The sequence below is a fragment of the Polypterus senegalus genome, chromosome 1 (genome assembly GCF_016835505.1).
Source record: "Polypterus senegalus isolate Bchr_013 chromosome 1, ASM1683550v1, whole genome shotgun sequence".
NCBI classification, from domain to species: Eukaryota; Metazoa; Chordata; class Cladistia; order Polypteriformes; family Polypteridae; genus Polypterus; species Polypterus senegalus.
This window is the reverse complement of record NC_053154.1, coordinates 11,610,662-11,629,587: the sequence shown is the minus strand read 5'-3', so window position 1 is coordinate 11,629,587 and position 18,926 is coordinate 11,610,662. Positions and strand designations below refer to the sequence as shown.

At 41.2% G+C, this 18,926-nt stretch overlaps 1 protein-coding gene across 4 annotated transcripts in view; it reads left to right on the top strand.

Moving 5' to 3' along the window:
• The window catches only part of lrrc4ca (leucine rich repeat containing 4C, genome duplicate a), a 2,071,324-nt gene that overhangs the window by 1,859,300 nt on the left and 193,098 nt on the right, over positions 1–18,926 (top strand). For all 4 annotated transcript variants that reach the window (XM_039744122.1, XM_039744130.1, XM_039744113.1 and 1 more), the window contains one exon: positions 4,733–4,810. The gene's annotated coding sequence lies outside the window, so the exon portion shown is untranslated. The remainder of the gene's footprint in view (positions 1–4,732; positions 4,811–18,926) is intronic.

The following is an 18,926-nucleotide window of genomic DNA, read 5'->3' as shown; positions in this document are numbered from 1 at the left end:
TGAAGCTGAGATCAGTGATGTCAGGATCAAATTTAATGTCCATAAATGTGAAGGATGACACATAGATAGTAAAAATGTGAGGTTTGAATACACAATGGAAGGTCTGAAAATTGAGAGAAGGATTTAGGAGTCGTAGTGGACTTGACACTATCAACTGCCAGACTGTGTTCAGAAGCCATTAAGAAGGCTAACAGAATGTCAGGTTATATAGCGCCTTGATGTGTGGAGTACAAGTCATAGGAGGTTCTGCTCAAGCTTTATAACACACTGGTGAGGCCTCATCTGGTGCCCTGTGTGCAGTTTTGGTCTCCATTGAGAAGGACTTCGGAGTCATAGTGAACTGGTCACTGTCTGTGTCTAGGCAGAGGACAGAAGTGATCCAAACATCTAATAGGATATTAGGTTATATGGCGCCTTGATATGTGGAGTACAAGTCACAGGAGGTTCTGCTCAAGCTTTATAACACACTGGTGAGGCCTTATCTGGAGTACTATGTATAGTTTTGGTCTCCAGGCTACAAAAAGGACATAACAGCACTAGAAAATGTCCAGAGAAGAGTAAGTAGGGCGATGACAGGGCTACAGTGGATGAGTTATGAGGAAATGTTAAAGGATTTAGGAGTTCGTAGTGAACTCTAAGCGATCGACTTCCCGACAGTATTCAGAAGCCATTAAGAAGGTTTACAGAATGTCAGGTTATATAGCGTCTTGATGTGTGGAGTACAAGTCACAGGAGGTTCTGCTCAAGCTTTATAACGCACTGGTGAGGCCTCATCTGGAGTACTGGCTGCAGTTTTGGTCTCCATTGAGAAGGACCTGGGAGTCATAGTGGACTGGTCACTGTCTGTGTCTAGGCAGAGGACAGAAGTGATCCAAACATCCAATAGGATATTAGGTTATATAGCGCCTTGATAGGTGGAGTACAATTCACAGGAAGTTCTGCTGCAGCTTTATAACACACTGGTGAGGCCTCATCTGGAGTACTGGTTGCAGTTTTGGTCTTCAGGCTACAAAAAGTACATAGCAGTGCTAGAAAAAGTTCAGAGAAGACTGATAAGCCTAATTCCATGCCTACAGGAGATGAGCTATGAGGAAATGTTAAAGGATTTAGGAGTCATGGTGGACTCAACACTATCAACTGCCAGACAGTGTTCAGAAGCCATTAAGAAAGCTAACAGAATGTCAGGTTATATATATATTTTATATATATATATATATATATATATAACTTTACAGTGGATAGGACTGGAAAGCTTTGTTGGGCTGAATGGCCTGTTCTCATCTAGATTGTTCTAATATTCTAAAGCTGATGTCACATTACATAACTTTTAGTTGTGGGGCACAAGTCCAAGAAGGTTCTGCTCAAGCTTTATAACACACTGGTGAGGCCTCATCTGGAGTACTGGGTGCAGTTTTGGTCTCCAGGCTACAAAAAGGACATAACAGCACAAGAAAATGTCCAGAGAAGAGCGACTAGGCTGATTCAGGGTTACGGGGGATGAGTTATGAGGAAAAATTAAAAGAGCTGAGCCTTTACAGTTTAAACAAAAGAAGATTAAGAGGAGACCTGACTGAAGTGTTTAAAATCATGAAGAGAATAAGTCCAGTGGGTTGAGATGGTGACTTTAACGGGCGTATAAGTTGAAGGTCTGATTTTATGATTGATTTTATTGGTTCTAAGACCTGACATATACATGAGTATATACAGTATTTATTTTTCGCTCCTTTAGGGATGAGGGACACATTTAAAAGTTCAACCCTACCAGGAGGAACAATAAAATGGATGGATGTAGTCTATTCTCTATATGCAGTTTTTCCCATACATTCTTTTATTCATTCAACAATTAGTCACTGCTGACTCGATTTCTCACAGGAAATTCCATTTGATTTTTCTTGATGTGTCGTCCATGCTCTCCGCTTCCCCATCTCCATGAGTACAGTAGAAATCTGTTGTATGCCTTCCATCTACAGAGTCACTGGTTAACACAACGTGCCCTTTACTTGATTTCGGATGTGAGATTCCAACACTTCCCTTTTTCCCACACAACAAAGCAACACAACATTTCTTTATGTAAATTGCTACTTAACAAGGGAAAATACCCGTAACATTACAAAATCCACACAAGGAAACTTGAATCATTATATTGTATCACAGGAAGTTTCACCCAGATTTGTACAGTGAAAGAAAAAAGACAGAAAGAAGCCGCAGTGAAGTTCACTTTCAATACTTTCAGTTTCAAGGACTCGGTGATTACTGTCGGTTAGGAGCGACGAGGAGTGAGCTCTTCTTTATTGCGGACTTCTTGTCTCTAGGGATCCATTCAATTTGTCTGCGTTCAATTAAGGCCTCTCATGCTCCATTCTCTGCTAGGGCTTTTCTTACAGATGGTTATCATATTTCATGCTTTCTGCGAGGAGAATTAGTCTGTCACCTATATCATTTGCGATAAAACTGGAACACCATGCTGCCCTGTGATCCTACTGACTTACAATTCCAAGTGAAAAGTCCGGCATTGACAAGATTCTGGTTGCTTATTTATCTTTCTATTTAATTTTTTTTTTTTTTCGTTTTTTTTTTATCAGAAGAAAGACAGGGCATGTCTGTATATTGTGTGCTTTATAAAGAAACTTGACATGGTGCTTTATAAAATGATGCGCTGCTTGATTGTGGTTCCCAGAATTGCCAGCAGCTAGGAGTACCCATCAGCTGAATGTGAGGGGCAGAAAATGAATGGATGGATGGATGAACAGATGTGAGCAGTGAAATACAATTTACAGACTATATATAGAGACCCCGTCCAACTAGCCGCCTCCCCCCACTGCTGGGCCAGCCAATCAGGTGAAAGAACCCTTCTACCCAATGATACTGTCGTGGCAAAAAATTCATCATCAGAAGGCTTTTTACCTAAAAATAAAGGCTATTAGGACTCGAGATAGACAGACACAGTTTTAAGGCTTTATTGCAATAAATCAACCACACGGACTCAACCCAATTCGGCCGAATGAGACTGAGCCCTGAACGTTGCCATAATCCAAGTTTTTATAACAATTTCTTATCATTTTAACCTTGTTCAATGAGCTCATTCTGCACCTGGATATACTGTCTATTGTTTATTCCAGTTTCTGTTTTTCTTATTCCTGATTGGTTCTTCAACTGGGCAGATGTCCTCTATTCCATATTTGGTCTTTCATGGCGTCACTTCCTCCTCTAGCCTTTCAAGCTATACTATAATATTGGCCTAAAGCTAAACTTTAATTAAAAAGAAATATTGGATATACTTTCATTTTATCATTGCTTGGCATACCTGATTGTCTTAATTTCTACACTAAAGTTAATTTCTAATATGTTCTGCTATAATTATTACTAATGCCTGAATATACTAAGATTTTCTCTTCATGCATTACATCAGTGTGACCTTGCTTTCTGCTGATTCATCAACCCAGCAGGTTTCGCTACGCGCCTTCCAGAGCCATCTTCTCTGTGTTATCGCTTCCTAGCTTCCTAGCCTTGAATCACAGGTGTTCTCAAACTCTTATCTTGTCCGAAGCTGGTTTCGATGTCTCAATTTCTGTTCTTTCCCAGACTAGATATTTTGCTGTAAGCTTATATAACAGAATAATATGCAATATAACTGATTTTTAGTTAACTATTTGCTTGACCTATCTTATTTGCTTAACATTCTAATTTATGCTTAATCTTAATATTTTAGAAGCTATTAATTACTTTTTATGGCTCTTTATGTTAATTTGCTATTCTCTATGCTAATATAAAAAAAAAATTCCTTCTACATTACCAGGGTTCCTTTATCTGAGATGACTTTTTCTTAAGGCAGGTAAACCAACTTGGCAGTAGAACAGTGGCCACATGGGCCAAGTGCCACATGAGGATACCAAGAAGAGAAACAGAACAGGGCCGATTTAGCAACAGTTTATACATATCTTAATATTACTTATATTTTAGTACCAATGACTAATAACAGAGATGCAGTCTGCACAGCTAATCAGCAGCTCTAGTCAGGGTGTGCTAAACTGAAGTAGTGAGTTTGCAGCCTGATTTAAAAGCTGAGGGGACTGAAGGGTCATGTCTTTTGTATCAGGCAGACCACTCCACAGTTTAGGGGCCCTGGAGCTAAAACCTCGACCTCCCACTGTTATTTTGTTATTCCTTGGAAGCATAAGCAGGCCGGCATCTTAAGATCTTTATGTGCGCTCTGTATGTAATGATAAGTTCAGATAAGTAAGCGACAATAAAAGACACCCGGTGATGTCACTTCTGCATGACATTAAATCTCAGTGTAGACTCTTTTTATGTGTAGCTACTAGCGGGTGGAATGAGCTGCCAACCTCCATTCTAACTTCTAAACTCCATCCATGTGCTTAGGAAGACTTTTTTGTTTGGTGAATTTCTATCTTTTAGTTTTTATGTGTAATTAGCTTGCCTTTTGTTCTGAGTTCTTCACTTCTGATGATCCATTTTGCCCCTTTGTCCTGTAACACTTGTTCCCAAAACAGTCCCACAGACTGACTTTTACTCAGTTATGTTGACCTCTTTTTGTAAGTCGCTTTGGATAAAAGCATCTGATAAGCTAATAAAAGTAAAGGTTGCTGTATCTGAGTATCTCTGCGATTTTCGCAGTGTGGGTCTGATCTGTATGCTAGTACTGCACAGCAGGCCATTTATAAAACTGTAACAACACTGATGCTTTTTTTATTTTATTCTTATTTTTACCCAGAATTCAGTGCAGCTGCAGACTTCTGATTGCTCATCAAATGAACACACTTGTTTGGAGTTCACCATCAGGAGTACAGAGGTGAGTGGTCCAGTCAATGTCTGAGAGAAGCATACCTGTTGCCAACAAAGGTGCGTTAAACGAGCCCTTTGTGTTTGTTGCCTGTTTGTCCCCCTCTCTTCCTTTAAACAATGTTCCACCTGATCTGCTTTTATCAATTTATTCATCCATTCATTTCTTTTGAGACCAAATTTATGGCAGTCTGGGAATAGGTGGCTGTAATTTTAACTGGAAGCATTAGGTGCAATTCAGGAATCCACCTCTAGGTGGCACACGTCCATGGCAGGACACACCAAGGTTATTATAGTTTTGCCTTTTTGTGTTAGTTTTAATTTCTATATTTCTTCTGACCTTACTTGAAAATTCAGTTTAGTTTTAGTTTTCCTTCATCGTCTATTTTTAGTTTTAATTTCGTTTTAATTTTACAAAGACATTTCTATTTTATTTTTAAATATATTAGCTTTAGTTTTAGTTTTAGTAATTATGATACAGTTAAAGGGCTACTATGGAGTTTAGTTTTTGTGTCACAATGAGACGGAACTGTACATTTAACAGGTTTGGATATAATATGAGTTTAATGTTAGTGGAAGCTTACTACACTACATGACCCAGTTTACTATTTGGTTTTGTTTTTGTCAAAAAAAATCAAAACCAGGTACTGAATATGAACAGTTTTACACAATTTTATAATTTTTTAAATATTTTCTGTTATTTGTGCTGAACAAATCTGTGCTGAGTGTTGACACTTTTTTCTTTTCCTTTTATTGCCCACAATGAGACAATTTGTAATGAAAACTTGGTGAATTTTAAGGTGTGAGGGTTTTTTACTCTACATGTCTACAGCACACAATATATCCTGCTCCAACGACAATGCGCTTATAATGAATGCCTTCAGTATTGCATTCAAAAATCTCAAACACTGGGCTATGTTATTTTCTACCAGCCATGTTAATCTCCGAATCCATCTCAGGCAAAAACAATTTATAGACAGAATTTTGCACCTGCAGGCCTGAAAAGATCAAAAATCAGAAAACAGAATCTACAGTGTTCTGACAGGCGTGACCATGAAAATCACAGGGGCTTAGGAAAAACAAGGGTCTTAGGCTTGAATTAGTGTGCAGACCCCACCTAGCTGTACTGAAGGAAATAAAGAAATACAAGCATGTAGTGTGAAGACTTGAATAGCCCACCATAAGAAGAACAAACCCTTAATGAGTAGAGCAGGTGCAATTAATAAGAGTATGGACAGGTACAAAACGATAGAGACCGCATCTGAGATTAAGAGCAATATACAAATTATCTAAACCTGCTTATCCAGAGCAGGATCACAGGAAACCTGGAGCCTACCCAAGCTGGTTTGGATGCAAGGCAGGAAAAATCCCTGGTGTGCAACATGTATGATATGACTGATGTAAAGAACAAAAAGAATATGATATTTCAACTATCTGTTTTGGGAGAGTGGGAATCACCCTCGGGAAAATGCGCCACATGGCCGTAGTGCCGTAACTGACGCTCCCTCAAAATGCAGGTAATGTGCCTCATTTGGGACTCCATGAGCAACACAAAGTCAAACCAGCGGTACTCATGGAGTCTCTGAAGAGACACAGTACCAAAGGAGTTCAGTCTTCATCTCAGGTCACTGAATAGCATTCATGTTTCTCAACCATATAGCAAGATAGGAAGCACCAGGACTCTAAAGACTTGACCTTCATCCTTTTGCTGAGATATCAGGAGCGCCACACACCCCTTTCCACAACCTCATGACCCCCCCATGCTCTCCCAATCCGTCTACTGACTTCACAGGAAGAGTCACCAGAGACATGAATGTCACCACCGAGGTAAGTAAACCTCTCGACGAGGTCAACACTTTCTTCGCAGACAGACACACTGCTGATGGCTGTGCCCAAGAGGTCATTAAAGGCCTGGCTCTTTGGTTTTTATCAGGACACTCACAAGCCCAGACACTCAGACTCCTCACTCAGTCTCTCGAGCGCCCCAATCAGAGCCTTCATTGACTCTGCGAAGATCACAGCATCGTCAGCAAGGTCAAGATCCGTGAATCTTTCTTCACAAACAGAAGCCCCACAGCCGCTGGAACCAACGACCTTGCCCAACACCCAGTCCATACAAGCATTGAACAGAGTAGGAGCAAAAACACACCGCTGACGGACCCCTAGAATCAAACTGGCAAAAAGACAGAGGTTTTTTTCTAGTTTGGAATGTGAGCAAAAAACTGGGCAACCAGGAGAACATGGAAAGTTTTAATGTGATGTGGTAGCTATGAGTCTGAATGTTAGGCCTCAAGGAAGCCTGCTGTGCATCATCTGAATAAATGAAAAATCTGCAGTGAGCCATAAACATGTAAGACACCTTACAGAAAGGCATCAGCCAAATACAAAACAACAAGTTAGAAAATGTGTGCTTGTTGTAACATTCGAGAACTTTTGTGAGATATTTTTGCAAAAGGAGATTAAGAGGTGACATGATTGAAGTGTTTAAAATTATGAAGGGAATTAGTACAGAGGGTCGAGACTTGTATTTTAAAATGAGTTCATCAAGAACATGGGGACACAGTTAGAAACTTGTTAAGGGGAAATATTACACAGACATTAAGAGGTTTTTCTTTACGCAAAGAACCAAAGACACTTGGAATAAGCGACCAAGTTGTATGGTAGACAGTAAGAGTTTAGGGACCTTCAAAACTTGACTTGATGTTTTTTTAGAAGAATTACAGTGGATAGGACTGGAAAGCTTTGTTGGGCTGAATGGCCTGTTCTCATCTAGATTGTTCTAATATTCTAAAGCTGATGTCACATTACGTAACTTTTAGTTGTGGGGCACAAGTCCAAGAAGGTTCTGCTCAAGCTTTATAACACACTGGTGAGGCCTCATCTGGAGTCCTGTGCTCAGTTTTGGTCTCCATACTACAAAAAGGACATAGTAGTACTAAAGAAAGGTCCAGAGAAGAGCGACTAGGCTGATTCCAGGGCTACAGGGGATGAATTATGAGGAAAGATTTAAAGAGCTGAGCCTTTACAGTTTAAGCAAAAGAAGATTAAGAGGAGACCTGATTGAAGTGTTTAAAATTAGGAAGGGAATTAGTGAAGACAGTGACTTTAAAATGAGTTCATCAAGAACTCTGGGACACAGTTGGAAACTTGTGAAGGGTAAATTTCATAGAAAAATTAGGAATTTTTTCTTCACACAGACACATGGAATAAGTGACACATTAGTGTGGTAGACAGGAAGACTTTAGGGACTTTCAAAATTCAACTTGATGTTTTTAAGAATAATTGAGTGGGTAGGACTGGCAAGCTTTGTTGGGCTGAATGGCCTGTTCTCGATAAGATTGTTCTGATGTTCTAAAGTTATATTTAATAATAATAGTGATAATACAGTGTAATTCAATATATTATTGGAATCCATACAGTGCTTGTTAATTAATAGAATTTTATAATATCATGTAAGTCTAAAAGCCAACACACAGATAGCAGATTCCAATTAAAATGTGGTCAAAACAGCATCGAATGTTAGTTGTGGGGAGATCTATGGCTACTTGGCATGGCAGAAACGTTTACAGCAATGAAGTTCTTCAAGAGGTTAATCAAAAAATCTTCTCTGCCGAAAAATGGCTCCATTACAGTTTGCATATCGCTTCAGTAGCTTCCACAGAGGGTGCCATCACCTTGATCCTTCATAAAGTACTGGCCCACCTGGACAACAGGATAGGGAATTATGTGTGAACGCTATTTATAGAATATAGCTTGACATTTAACACTGTAATCCCCTTAAAGCTCATCTCCAAGCTCGAGGACCTGCAGCTGAGTTCTTCATTGTGTAGCTGGATTTTAAACTTCTTGACAGGCAAACCCCAGGTGGATTGAATGGGTGGTCATACTTCATCATTCTCCACTCTCAACACTGGAGCTCTACAGGGCTGTGTGCTGAGTCCTCTGTTGAACTCCCTCTTCACATACGACCACACGGCTACACATAATTCTATCATCATTGTTGGGTTTGCTGGTGACAGAACTGTGTTAGGCCTGACCTCTAACAACAATGAGCAGGCTTACCTACCGTAAATCAAGGTAAGAGTCTGTCACACTGGGTTCAGGATGACAAAGATCTCTAGCGATAAATGGCGTCTGGTGATTGCTACCTCTGCAAGGCATCAAATCTCATTTGAGACTCTCTTTGTATATAGCTCCTAGCTGGTGGAGCGAGCTGCCCACCTCCATTTAAAATTCTAACTCCCCCAATTACCGCATTTAATTGTGCTTTAATAACCCGATTATTCTAAAATGCCACTCAAACTATTTATTCCGATTATCCATCCATCTTCCAACCCGCTGAATCCGAACACAGGGTCACGGGGGTCTGCTGGAGCCAATCCCAGCCAACACAGGGCACAAGGCAGGAACCAATCCTGGGCAGGGTGCCAACCCACCGCAGGACACACACAAACACACCCACACACCAAGCACACACTAGGGCCAGTTTTAGAATCGCCAATCCACCTAACCGGCATGTCTTTGGACTGTGGGAGGAAACCGGAGCGCCCGGAGAAAACCAGAGAAACTGATTTATAGGCCACTAAAAACCTGATGAATAGAGGTAGATTTTTACTTTCAATGTAAACGGTGGGAGTTATAAAAGAAAACGTAATGAGGGAATGTGAGAATATTTACAGCAACTCTGACCCATTCGTATGCAAAATCTCAGAGAAACTGGGAAATGACGACATCTTTGATCAAGTAGGGAAATGCAGCCAAAGCAGCTGAATGACTCACACATTTAATAATTCATAACTCCAAGGTGTTATTGTAATTTGTGTTGATGTGACAAACATATTAAAGCTCAAATGTGATGAATATGATGAACAGACTATATTTTAGTTCCCTTTTAAGAGGGACAAAGCTGTACTGAAGAACTTTTTTGTTATTTTTTTACTTTCTAGAATACAAAGTATATGGAAAGTATTGTAATCGTCCAAAAATTTGATATTGAAATTTTGATGAATCTCAACGTTTTAGACCTCCCTGACTTTCTCATATACAAGTACAGTGGACCCTTGACTTACGGACTCAGTTCGTTTGCAAGGGCTGATTGTAACTCAAGTTGTTTGTAAGTCAAGACTATTTTTCATGCGTTCCGAGCCTCCCACAGCAACACTTATTTAACCTTTTTAGAATAAAAATGGATTGTATAATGTGCATAATTTACCAAAAACACCAATAATTTTTCTAATCTACTAACCAAAAGGTTATAAAAAGTGCCTAGCCTACCAGAAACAACAATTTCATACTGTACTCACCATTTAAGTTGACATCTTTGGCTTGCAGGAAGGGAGGAAGAGGAGAATGAAATGGAAGGTGGTTATTGTTTGGAAGGAGCTTCCTTATACAAATCTTTTCTTAGTAAGATTGTCAAGATGGTGGATTTCGACATGCTGTACATATTAACGAGATCGGTCACACGAACGCCACTCTCATATTTCCACACAATTTCCTTCTTCGTTTCGATTGTGATCGCTTTCTTTATCTTCATTACCTTCACTTCCTTCCTTAGCAATTATCGAAATAAATTATATAAATCACTGCACTGACCAAAATTGCGTCCACAAACACATGTATCTGGGCTCCGACTGACGCTTACGAACGCTCTCAGCTGTTGGTTTACAATCGCACAAGCGGATACACGTGACCGCATTCGGGTCATAACACAAGACGTTGGTCGTAATTTAAAACAAAAATTTTGGTCGTAAACCAAGTTGTCCAACCATGTCAGGCCGGTCGTATATCGAGGGTCGACTGTATAGGGAAAGTATTGGAATCCTCCATTTTGAGATTTTGAATTTGATTTTTTTAACTCTTTTTATAAAGGAGTGCTTCCTGGCTTCAGTACTAATGTACTTCTTGTTAATTTCCATTGATGTCCTTGAGTAAGTGATTCACCATTAAACCGAAAGAATTAAGATGGATGTACTTTATTAATGCCTTTGAGGATTTTGAACACCTGGATGAGCACCCCATGCTGTCTCCTGTGCTTGAGACTAAACAGGTTTAATTCTCAGAGTCTGTCACAGAAGGGTATGTCCCTAAGTCCCATGATGCACTTGGTTGTTCTTCTCTGCAAGTGCTGCTATGTCTTTCTTGTAGCGTGGTGACCAGAACTGCACACTGTACCCCAGATGTGGTGTCACTAGTGCACTATGTACAGTAGTCTGAGCAGCACATCTCTTGACTGTTATTCAATAGTTTTTATAATTCAACCTATCATTTTTTACTTTATCGTATACGAAGTATAAGGAAAGTATTGTAATTGTCCAAAAATTTGATTTCGAGACTTTGATGAATCTTGACGTTTTAGACCTTCCTGAGTCCAAAACTACCATTATTGGAATTATGTCTGTGTGTGTCTGAGTGTCTGTCTCTGTGTGCGTATGTGTGTGTGTAAACATGACAACTTGAGAATGGTTTCACTTAGGTCAACCAAATTTTGCATACAAGTATTAGGTACAAAATGTAGATTTCTACCCGGGATCACTTCCCGGGTCCTCCCTGTGTGGAGATTGCATGTTCTCCCCGTATTTGCGTGGGATTCCTCCGGGTATTCCGGTTTCCTCCCACAGTCCAAAGACATGCAGGTTAGGTGCATTGGTGATCCTAAATTGTCCCTAATGTGTGCTTGGTGTGTTGGTGTGTTTGTGTGTGTCCTGCGGTGGGTTGGCATCCTGCCCGGGATTGGTTCCTGCCTTGTGCCCTGTGTTGGCTGGGACTGGCTCCAGCAGACCCCCGTTACCTTGTATTTGGGTTCAGCAGGTTGGAAAATGGATGGATGGATGGATGGAAAATTGCATAGAAATGTGTGCTGGTTTCATAAATCTGATGTTTGTTGGCGTATGCGTTTTCCTGTATTTTGGCGCATGTGTACTGGCCACAGGGTAGTGTGAACAAAGGTTAAAATGGAGACTATTTTTTAAACGTAAAATTAGTAGTGTAGACGTGTGTCCTGGATGAGCCAGGTTTTAAAACTGGTGTGGACGCTAGGGGCACTGTTTCCTAGTGAAACCCAACAGACAGACGTCCAAGACACACTTGTAAAACACCAAGAAGAATTCTTTAATATTATTTTCTTCAATACAGTGCACAAACCACCACACTCACCACAATTCTTCAATAATAATAATAATAACAACAATAATCACAATACAATCCTCCACTCCCAGCGGCTCTCTTTGCTGTGTTTCCCATAGTCCTTTTTATATCCCTTGACCCAGAAGTGTCCCTTCTCTTTTCCGGGTCAAACGCCACATCCTCAGTCCTCAAGTAGCCCGGAAGTACTGCGGGCTTCTGGCTTCGTGAGTCCAAAGTACTTCCGGGATGTAGTAAGAGTAGGAGTCCCCAGGTTCTTTGTGAGCTCCCCCTGGTGGCACCCATGGCACCCAACAGGGCTGAGAAAACGGACTCCATGTCCCAGGATGCCCTAAAGGGGAATCCGGGGAATTGTTACCGTCCAGGGGAGCTGCCATCTAGCATCCCAGGGGAGGCAGTGTCCTGAAAAGGCTGCTCTTCTCCCTTCTTCCCATTCTAGGACGTCCCGGCCGGACTGAACCGCCGGCCGTCCATCACACCAGTTAATGGATGCTGTTCTAAGTGTTAGGGTTCTAAGTGCACCTTCACTTTAGGTTCTTGTTTTACATTTAAATCATGCGAAGTTAACCCTGAGAGCCAATGGGGGCAACAAAATTTATTTGGAAAAAAAGAAATTCATGAAATGAGGAAATATATTCAAGGCTTTCTGTCTTTGTTTTTTGAGCAGATTTGCCTGAATGGTTAATGGAAGGGAAGAAGGCCGCCAGGCTGTGAGCTGAGGCTCTCCACCTTGGAGTGCTGCCATGTCTTATATAATCAGGCAGTGTAAGTAGAACTGGAAGACGAGCACAAGAGGGATGAATGCTGGGAAAAAAAAAAATAGAACTTCTTCATTGTCCTAATAAGGTAGATAAAATTAACCCTTTCAGCTCTCCTTTGCCTTCGGACTCATTGAACCTTCTGTTATGAGGCGGGTTACAGAACATTTCTGCCTACATAATTAGAACCCTCACTGGCCCTGTACTGCTGTGTGAGGTCATCTTGACGCCTTGAAATCTTCCATTTTGAAAGAGTGAAAAAAGCAAAAGGCTGTGGATACCTACAAAGCCATCTCTGCAAATCTTTCTCTTCGTGGAACCCTGCACAGTGCCTATAAAAAGGGGATGTTTATACACCATTGAATCACAGGGGATTTCATTTGGCTTTTTTGACACTGATTATAGATGAAGACTCTTTAATATCAAAGTGAAACCAGACCTCTAAATTAGATACAAATGTAAAACAAAGCAATTGACCCCTTAAGTAATCACCTCCTTTAATGTGACACCCCATTGGTTTCAGAAGTCCCAGAATTAGTTCAATGGAGATACAACAACAACAACATTTATTTCTATAGCACATTTTCATACAAACAGTAGCTCAAAGTGCTTTACATAATAAAGAATAGAAAAATGAAAGACACAATTATAAAACAAAATAAATCAACATTAATTAACATCGAATAAGAGTAAGGTTCAATGGCCAGGGGGGACAGAAAAAACAAAAAAACTCCAGACGGCTGGAGAAAAAATAAAATCTGTAGGAATACCAGACCACGAGACCACCCAGTCCCCTCGAAAAGGAAAAAAAATTAAGCTGTCCACTTAACAGAAAATTTTCAAATTGTCAAACCTAACGGATATAATAGATACAGTGGGTATAGAAAAGAATCACCCCCTTCGAAACATTCCCTTTCCTTGCCTTACAGCCTTAAATGAAAACACACACAAAAAAATATTTCTTCCCAGCTTCACTCACTGAACGCAACCTACAACACCGAAGCGAAAGACATCACAGCCACAGCCCAGAAAAATTGTAAAAAATCAAAAACACGACATACTGGGATTAATAAAGGATTAATGTCAATATTTTGTTGAACCACCTTTTGCTTTAATGACAGCCGTGAGTCTCTTGGGATACTTCTCTATCAGCTTTGCACATCTAGATTGGGCAATATTTGCCCACTCTTCTTTACAGAACTGTTCAATTTTGGTCAAATTGAATGGTGAGCATTGGTGGACTGCTATCTTCAAACCTTTCAGTGGGATTTAGGTCTGGGCTCTGACTGGGCCACACAAGGACATTCACTTTGATCACCTGTCTGGGGTTTCACTTGATTGTACTTTAAATGCACCTGACTGTGGAAGGGACAACTTAGGGGAAGTCAGTTTTGTGGGCTAACCTACACAGTGGAAAAAATAAGAACACACCAAGCGACTCCACGAAAAGCAAAAGTCATGGGATGAAGACATGACTGATGTGGCAAACGGTCTGGGACCCTTACCCAGCCAGTGGAAGGTTTGGGGGGAAGAGAGCTTATTCAGGGCATCACCTCCTCCAGAGCGCTAGTTGGCAGCCCTCCTGGTTTGCATCGGTGCCTCGGACTCCCACAGAGCCCCTTGGGAATTGGAGTTTGGAAGTAGCCCTGCTGGGTTCCGTGGATGCCACCAGGGGGTGCTGCAAGAACTGGTGAGCCCTGTGTGGCAGCACTTCCACCACACCCAGAAGTGCTGCCGGAAGAAGGTCATTGGACACCCTTTAAGAGGGGCCAGCCGCCACTACTCAGGGAGGATAGCTGGAAGGAGAGAAAGGAGAAAGAAGGAAGAGAATCGTGCTGTGTTTGCTGTGCTTGTGACTTTGCTCTACACGTGGGAAACGGTTGAAGGTGTTTCCCATGAGGAAGAAGGAAAACAAAATAAAACTTGTGTCCCGTGTCTGTATGCGTCGGGGTTTGGGCGGCAGGAGCGCCCTCTAGCGGCCAAATTGACTATCCGGTACAACCAACCATGAAGACGTGGACAGAGTGTGGCAGAGCTGGAAATCTGTTAGAGCAGGCCGTCCATGAAAACTGAAGAACAGAGCATGAGAGGCCACCAAGAGAACTCTGAAGGAGTTAGAAGTTTTGTTGTCTGAGATTGGAGAGGCTGTGCAGGCAACATTTTCACGGGAGAGTGGCAAATAGAAAAAATATGCAGATCATCTCAGAAAAAAAATGTGTGGAAGACTAAAGTCAGCTGGAAGAAGGTTCTTTGGTCTGATGAGTGAAACATTGAGTATTGGACTTAACGCCGTGCTTGATGGTGAAGATGGTGTGCTTTGATGCAGCACGGTGTTCAAACATGGCGTTAAGTGGTGGAAGCATCAGGCTGTGGGGATGTTTATCTGCAGCAGGCCCTGGGTGGCTTGTGTGGGAAAAATGACTGCAGGAAATCAATCCTGTTGGAAAAGCCGATGGAGTCTGCAAGTCACCTGCACCTTGGGATAAGATTTGCTTTTCAGCAAGACAACGATCCCAAAAATAAAGCCAAATCTACACAGGAACAGCTTCAAAATAACAATATGAATGTCCTGCGGTGGCCGAGTCAGAGTCCACATCTCAATCCAAGTGAAAATGGGTGGTTGGATTTGAAGGAGGTGATTCACTCAGGACCACCGTGACACCTGACAGAGCTTACACAGGGCGGCAATGGCAGGGTGGAGCTCCGACGTACAGACTTGACTTGAGGCTTTCATGGGTGCCGTCTCCTGAATACTGACTTGAAGTGAACACTTACACGATCAGCTATTCTGTGGTTCATATTTGCAATTAATTTAGACCACTTTACAGGGATCTGTTTTCAGTTTGACATTAAAGAATCTTCTTCTGCTAATCAGTGTCAAGAAATATGAATAAAGGTAACACTTTAGTTTAGTTACTGCAAAAATGCATCTATTACTCATATACTCTTATGTAGCAAGACCTTAATAAAGGCTTCTTTTTGTGTTCCTAACACTTATGATAGATCAGTTGACAGGTTATTCACCTCTTTGCAGGGTGGCATATCGACATGACGGTAAAATGAATGTTCATATGAAGGATTCATGGGTGTTCTATGCAATATCAAGAGAAATGTGTCTCAGTTAAGCCACTTAAGACCACGCCAAAGAGAAGTTTTGCTAGTAGGTCACATTGCAGAGATGAATAAACACTTTGCTGTTGCTTTGAAAGTGTTATGAAGACCCTAAGAAGTGTATGTTAAGGTCTTGTTACATAAGAGTAAATTGATGCCTTTTTGCAGTGCCTAAACTAAAATGTTACCTAAATAAAGTCACTGGGATTCAATGTCTTCTTCCTCTTCTTCTTCTTACTTCTGTGTGGGGTCGATATTTGATAGGTTTCGGTATGATTTTTATAGTCTTTCCTGACGCCAGTGCCCTACTAACAACTAGTATTCTGGAGTATTCTGTGCAGTTCTAGTCTCCACGCTACAAAGAAAGACATAGCAGCGCTTGAAGCTGTGCAGAGGAGAGCAACCAAGTGCATCATGGGACTTCAGGGCATGTCCTACTGTGACAGACTCAGAGAATTAAACCTGTTTAGTTTCAAGCAGAGGAGGCTGATTGGGGACCTAATGCAGGTATTTAAAATCCTCCAAGGGATTGATAAAGTAGATCCAGTGACACTCTTTCAGCTTAACAGTGAAGCACATACTCAAGAACATGAGTGGAAATTAAAGGCAAGTGCATTGTTAGGTTATATCACAAACACTGTTGATTATAAGTCAAGGAACGTCATGCTTATACTATACTAGCAAAATACCCGCGCCTCGCATCAGTGAAGAACTACCTTAAAATTTTAATTAAGAAGAAAAGTAAACCTTTTTAAACTGAGGGAAAATATGCCAATAATTATTTGTTAAGGATCTCTTTGTATACCACATTGTGAGTTCGGCCCTCCGGTTGTAATATGACCAAGCTGTGCGCTGAGCTTACTCTTGAGCATACAACGTACAGTTGGCCATGTGAACAGTAATCTTGTCTGAAATCTCACAGCTTGGATTGCTGCTGTCATAATCGGTTTGAGTTTCATGGTTTGTTTCAATGACGTTAGCATTTGTAGAACTTGTGTTGAAGTGACATTCGGCATCTGTCAAGCGTTGTAAGCATACAACCGGTTTCATCGATAACTTCACATCCAGCTTTTGAGAGTCTAAACATTCATAAACATCAAAGTGTCCACTACTCAAATCGTCACCTGTCAATCTAAGATGTTTAAGAGGCATTGGCGGTTGTCCAAAGGTGTAAAATATTTGGCCATTTCAGTAACTTGAAAGTGACAATCGAACAATTCAGCGGCAGCCATCAACTCACATGCAGAACCATAGGTGAAGGGCTTAAGCATTTCACTTTTCTAGTGCTCCTGTGTAGTCTAATTATCTCCTGTACCGTCATCAGTCCACACCTTGAACCTGCCCCAGTCATTCAATACATAAGACACAATGTTCCTCCGGATATCAAGAGTGAGCCTGATATGGCCGTGCAATATGTAACAAAGAGAATGGAAAAGGCAGGTGGTATCTCCGGGCATGGAAACCACTCGGTAAGTGACAGTTCTTTGATCGATGGTGATCACCTCGATAGACATGTTAATGGGGGTACGGTTGGAACAATAATGAAAATAGGTACCTGAACAATATAAAGTAAGTCTAAAATACCTACACAATAACTACAGTATAATTGTAATAAATGAACAATAAAACAGCGGAGAAGCTGTGGATTAAATAAAAAGGCTGCAGTTATCAGCAGGGAGACGTGAATACCGTGGCGAAGCAAGGAAGGGAATGTAGAGACCGGAGCGACGGACGGCCTTATATAGGTAGGCAGCCAACAACGTGGGAGGCGTTGGGATGGGGGACCCAACGCCTCCTCACACGGTGACCGAGCTGCAGGCTATGGACGTATATATGTACGTAAGTAGGACTTAGTTAGCGTTGGGAACCCGTGTACCAAATTTCTTGATGATGGGCCCATAGGTAACAAAGACCATTGAAAAATTCAATATGGTGGCCAACATTGGCGTCATACTACCGAAATAAGTACATACATCGGTTTGGGTTAGCGCAGGGAAGCCGCCTACCAAATTTCGTGAAGATGGGGCCATAAATAAGAAAGTTTAACATGGCGGACGTTGTTTTTGACGGTTATGACCGTTACGTGTAGAATTTCGAAATGAAACCTGCTTAACTTTTGTAAGTAAGCTGTACGGAATGAGCCTGCCAAATTTCAGCCTTCTACCCGAGCGGGAAGTTGGAGAATTAGTGACGTTAGAAAGTTCAATATGGCGGCCAACAGTGGCATCATACCACTGAAATAGGTATGTACATCAGTTTCAGTTAGGGCAGGGAAACCACCTACCAAATTTCATGAAGATGGGGCCATAAATAAGAAAGTTCAACATGGCGAACGTTGTCGACCGTTGTGACCGTTACACGTAGAATTTCAAAATGAAACCTGATTAACTTTTGTAAGTAACCTGTAGGGAATGAGCCTGTCAAATTTCAGCCTTCTACCTACACGGGAAGTTGGAGAATTAGTGATAAGTGAGTCAGTGAGTGAGTGAGTCAGTGAGGGCTTTGCCTTTTATTAGTATAGATAATGCACTATTGAGACAACTTCTGGAGTATTGTGTGCAGTTCTGGTCAACACAGCACAAGAAGGACATAGGAGACCAACCAAGTGCATCATGGGACTTAAGGGCATATCCTACTGTGACAGACTCAGAGAGTTAAAACTGTTTAGTTTCAAGCAGAGGAGGCTGATTGGAGACCTAATGCAGGTATTTAAAATCCTCCAAGGCATTGATAAAGTAGATCCTGTGACATTCTTTCCACTTAAGGGTGAAGCACATACTTGAGGACATCAGTGGAAATTAAAGGGAAGTGCATTGTTATGTTATATCATAAAAACTGTAGAATATAAGCCAAGGAACGTCATGCTCACACTATATAATACATTAGTGAGACCACATCTGGTGTATTGTGTGCAATTCCGATCACCAAACTATAAAAAGATATAGAAGCTGTGCAGATGAGTGCAACCAAGTGCATCGTGAGACATAAGGACACGTCCTACTGTGACAGACTCAGATAATTAAACCTGTTTAGTCTGGGCAGAGGAGAATGTGTGGGCTCCTAATCCATGTCTTCAAAATCCTCAAATATGTTGATAAAGTAGTTCCAGCAACA